Source organism: Rhipicephalus sanguineus, chromosome 6, assembly GCF_013339695.2.
Source record: "Rhipicephalus sanguineus isolate Rsan-2018 chromosome 6, BIME_Rsan_1.4, whole genome shotgun sequence".
NCBI lineage: Eukaryota > Metazoa > Arthropoda > Arachnida > Ixodida > Ixodidae > Rhipicephalus > Rhipicephalus sanguineus.
The window spans coordinates 157,056,243-157,062,031 of NC_051181.1; positions in this window are offsets into that span (position 1 = coordinate 157,056,243).

The following is a 5,789-nucleotide window of genomic DNA, read 5'->3' on the forward strand; positions in this document are numbered from 1 at the left end:
GAAGTACAGTGCATATTTTTAGTCCGACCACCAAGGCAAGTTTTTTGATGCTGAATACAGAGCTTTTCTCAAAAAAAGTGAAATTCGCAATTTTTTTTCAGACGACCTGCTACACCTTCAGCGACTAAATTATTTTTCTTTTGTAGTATGTCGAACAGGCCACCAGTATATAATTAATTTCTACCCTTTGAGTTTGCCTTGTTCCTGGAAGAAAATATCAAACTTTGCAACTTTATTCAATTTTGCTCGTGCAAAGAGCCCTCGAAGAATGAATATACATAAATAAGTCATGATTTTTACAATTACATCACTTCATTAGCTTGCCGGAAATACCATTTTATCGAGTGCATCGCATAAACGTCCTTTGAAAAAAATTGTTGCTTGATGCCTTTTAGATGAGTCGGCACAAAACTACAGACTCTCACAAATAGGCGGGAACATTTTTGGCAACAGAAATAAACGGGCAGAACGAGTTTCTAACTTCAAGAAAAACGTGGAAAATCTTTCAGCCATATTTGTGGTGGTCGGAAAAACGCTGGATGATTTGGCATGGAATGACCCATATATAACTCTCTTGTTTGGCATTTACCTCTCGAGTTATACAACTACTAACGCGCATGCTGCAAGCATTAGCAATGTTAATCTGTGATACTGTAGATCGTATGATGACTATTGATGGCTTTTTTTTTCTATCAGAAAATGAAGGACAGAGGTAAGTAAGACAACAATTTTTTGCTTCTGTACTTCGTAGGGTGCGTGGCCGCGTACAGTATTTTATATAAACAATAGGTCCCTTCTTGCCAAAATTAATGCGTAAAATGTGCAGCTATAAAACTGTGAGGGTCTCTTATATTATATTTAAGAGGACTCGAAAGCCTTAGTGGTGAAGCGTTAAGTACCGAAGCGTAACGTTAGAATCCGACAAGCCGTTTGGCTTGTGTCTCATTTCGTGCTTTTCGAGCCTCCTCTTGCGTTGCATACTTCTTCGGCCTACCACACAATCCACTAGGCCCTGTCTTAGCGTCTTCCATTGTGCACCCTTTTCATGTTACTCCATAGACGTCAGTAAACCGAGCCACACGAGCGCCGCCTTTTTTTTTTATACTCTCCAAGCAGCCGGCGCCGCTCCGCGGAAGCTTTCCATGGCGTCTTCTGCGCCAATCTTATTCTTTATCAACTCGCCTTCACGCTTTCGCAAAGACGTCGTGAGTGTGCAGCTCGCGCCTCGAGCCACGCTTGAGAGGTCACGTATTTCTTTATTTTGGTCTGTCTGTCTGTTACGATTCAGACACCCGGTCAAAATTTCGCCGGCTGGGCGGCCAAAGTTGGACGCCCAGCCATCTTGAACTGGTAGCTGCGTTCATACTTGTGAACATTGTCGATCAAAAAGCAAATATTACGCATATGTGAGGCGCAACATCAATACATCAATGGTGGTGTGTTCCTTTACTAGAAAATACATAGATATTTAATTCTAAAGACCTTAGTGTTTCTTAGGCTGCGCCGAAAATACTAGTGTTTCTTAGGCTGCGCTGAAACGACCGGCAGAAGACTATCGTCTTTCGACGTTATTTGCAGCGAAGCACGCAGATACGCGGCCCTTTTTTTTTGTACGTTTTCCTGCTCACGCTGGCTTTTCGTTCAAGGCAGTCTTCGTATGAGACATATAAAGATTTCGCCTTAGTGATGCAGGTCATGAAACTGTCGTCTTCGCATAGCTGAACTGGTCTTCGCAGGACGCATAAGGCTTCCTATTTTCTATCGTCGTTACAGGCGCTCCAGCCGGCGCTACGTCAAGGGCCACCTAGTGAGAGCCGTTCTAGGCGTCGCAGCCGTGGTGTCATCAGTGTCAGGCTTCCGAGCACTAAAGCACGGAAAGTGGAGCAACTTTTCCGGTGAGCTTGACGTGTCTGCACCGGTGCTTACTGCTGTGCCTGCTTTAAGTCGATATCAGGAAGAGCTCTTGAAGTTTGCCTGTATGGAATTCACCCCCTGGACTGCGAATCGGAAAGTTTGAACTTATTCAGATAGCGCTGCACAGAGCATGCCTTCGACTTTCTCGTCAAGTTCTTTCATGACGTAGTCAATAGAATTATTCTTTTTTTGTGCAGGCTCGGCGGCAGCGGCGCAACGTGGCTTCATAAGCCAAGCACAATCCGAGTGTAAGCTATCGCAATGTTTTGGTTATTAATAAATATTCAGGTTTAAAAAACGTATTTCACAGTTGATTTCCTCTAGAGTAATAACTGCTGTTAAGTAACAGCTGATTTCCTTCTTGAAAAACATGACAAACCTTCGAAAATGTTTCGAAATAGTAGGCTCAAAGAAGACGACGTACGAAAAGGGAGACACACACACAGGGCGCCCTTTTCGTCCGTCGTCTTCTTTGCGCCTACAATTTCGAATCATGCAATACCAACACGCCCACTTGCTCACTCTCACTTGGAAAATGTCGTCTAATTAAAAGTTCGGGGGGATCAATAGTGTGCTGTATCTTTGAGAAACTAAACAAATGTTCCCGAACTGTCTGATGCTATATAAAACTGTCTTATAGATTCGTTAAAAGGAGCTCATTTGGTAAATAACGCATTATATGTTTTAAAAGTTTTCTATGAGTGCGTACACTCGTGGATAATAAGGGAATCGCGTACGTGTGTAGCGCCCTTTCAGTCACTGGGCTGGCTTCTCCGCAGTAATAATGATTATGCGGAAAAGACTGCTTTAGAGAGTGCCTTCGTTCAACTCCGAGCCCAAATGGATACGTTGCTCTCCTTCGTTTTGCGTGCTGAATGTAAATTTCTGGTTTACCGAAAGTGTTTGCGTAAGCGCGCGTGTCGCTATAAAGGTTATAGGGACAACGGTAAGGGTGATTATAACGAAATGTGAACTTTAGTCATCCAACTACTGCAAAACCTATATATTTATAGTTTTGAGAGTGGTGTTTATGCAGTATCGTTCATACATCTTTAGAAACAGCACTAACGGAACAAAATTCGAAAAGGTAGACCACACATGCTAAGCTGTGGATGTTCGTTACTGTTCCTATGATTGCTCTTCTCTACTTCCTCTATCGCAGCTATTACCATTGATAAAAACAACACTCATGGCGGTCAGCGCAAACAAGATACGAGACACAAGAAAGTAAGCGACACAGGCGATATCTATCAACTGAAAGTGTAATGAAAAAACGTGGCAGGAATTGCAAAAGCATTTGAAATAATAAAAGCGAAAGACAAGTGAGCCAGCCATCAGTAGCTCTTACTGATGCTGAGGGTTTGTATCTCTAAAATACATGATTAGAAGCTAAGTCGGGGGTGATAAGGTTTTGTCAGTGTGTCCTTTTCTGTACAAGTATGTCACGTTTTTTTATTAGACTATCAGTTCATAGACAGCGCCTGTATCATGTACTTTCTTGTGTTTCGTGCCCTCTTTGCGCTGAACGTCATGAGTACGTTCCAACTAGCCCAATTTGATACAAAAAGGACGCTACAATAAACAGCTTTAATGATTTCAGAGTTTGATATCTACACACACATGAACAAGAAAATCGCAACTGTGATATGTATACGATTACGGCAATGAGTCTCACAACGTTTTTGCTGAAAGAAAGATTTTTTAAATAGTATTGCCGCGAGTGTCTAATTATGATGTATTCGGCTTTGACCCGCAAAGACGGTAACAACGCTCGACGCACACCGCGCTGCAGTATTTGAGAAGCTTCGCGATTGTAGTGTATCATTTTGTTAAGATTGCGCGCAGGACGCGAATAGTCAATATTCTTCCAGAGCTTGAGCGACCACTAGTGATAAGGCTGAAAAGTTTGATGCATGATGTATAAAAGACGGCGCGGTCCCAGAGATGATCAGTTTATCGACGGCCGACGCTCTGTTCGCCGCTATCAACCTACAGCATGTATTGATTGTGGTGTGACTTTTCGTTTTCCGGGCACAGGTTCGCCCAAATAAAAAGTTTAGTCTAACACGCCGACTGCTGCCTTCGTCAACGTCACGACCACGTGACACAATAGTATGTTAACCTTTGTCGGATGGAGTAGCAGCCGCAATGCGAATAAAAATGCGCACGGTCATCCAAAATGCTACCTTAATCAAAGCTTAGCAATCAGTCACGTCGTCTGCGTATATATTCGTATTCTCACTTGGATCTAATTTTCCAAATTTACGGCTTCTAATGCTGGCGTCATGATAGCACAAGCGACCTCTAATCCTGCCAAGTTGATGCGAAAGTGTCATGCATATACAGTAAACGTACAAATTTAAAGTCAGGTTTATATGTATTAAAATGGTCCTCTAGAAGCGTTTGGCACTGCATAAGTGCGCAAACATCATTTTACCTTATGCCAAAATTAAGAAAACGTCTTTCTTAGATGAAGAGAATCTTCAAAGTGAAAGTGGAGGCTACTAGAAGCTGCTAGCTAAATTGCGATTACAAGGGCATCAGTCCTAAAGCGCAGTATCGCAAAACGCAGTTTCAAAGCGTATTCCTTCAAAAATTTCTCTTCTGTATCACGGGCGTCTGCGGTATTTTGCCTGAATGGGGGAGGTGGGGAGGGGGCAGGTGCCCCCTTTGCACCCCCTGCCGACGCCCATGTCCTGTAGCTCATAACAACGGAACAAGAGCAGTAGGTTTAACAATCCGGTCTGTGTTTGCATCAGGTACAACTAAAGCGTTTCTGATCTGCTTCTCTTCTGCAGCCTTAGCAAATGCGAGGACTTTCCTGTGCGTGGCATCTCTGAGGACATCGTACGCGGCCCAGATCCCCAGCAACTTGTGCACTTACCTGGTGTACACCGACGTCTACTTCAATCCAAGAGCAGACTCTTTCAGTCCTGTGAACGGTGAGACAGAGAGCTCTTGTCATCATGCCAATGTCAGGCGTTGCCTGTGGTTGGTGGTCTGTCAGTTCGACGCGTGGTTCGATATGTACTTCGGTATCAGTGTTGTTATTGAGTAGAAGACCCTCAATAATAACCAACCAGCGCAACTGCTCGTAATAAATTTAGTTCTTGCGAGAAACGCATCGTCTTCGAGAGATTAGTATTCGTAACAAATACTTTTTTTTTGTAATTGTGACGACTGTCTTGATGCGAACTGAATATTCTTTGTACAAGTAGAACATATTTTTCTGCCAATATTTTGCCTTTAATTCAATCAGTGTTAATCCATGAGTGACGGGGATAATGGTGAAAATTCAAACCAAACCAAATCAATTAGAACTTTATTCCAGAATCTGGGATGCTCCGGGTCGTAGTCAAAAAGCCGAAACGCAGGCTTGATTAGGATCACGACTAAGGGGAAATGACGGGAACAGGTAAATACATAGCAGTAAGAATACGCTTAGCAAAAGCAATATTATAAGAAATCACGTATACTTATAAATGAGCGAAACAATTATCCCAGATACGCATCGTGACTACAGATCCAAACGAAGCATAAACGTGACACGTGTCCAGGGGAAGCAATATATCGCTATAAACACAGTGTCTGAATTGTATACACTATACCTGGAAGACTACAAATGAAGCAAACCGAACTACCCGGTGTAGAAAAAATAACACATTAGGAGGAATCATATTTGCGCACGGTAACATTCTTAATATTCCGGTCTGGCAGAATTACTTCTGTTACATATATAAGATATGATAGCTGCATCTCTTGTCTGAGGTTGCGTGATGACGCATTCTGTATTTATCTAGTAGTAATAGTAAGTGGCTCGTGGCGCGTCCCTGCGCAGAGGCGACCCTGTCAGCGTTTGAGAATGCGTCGAGCAG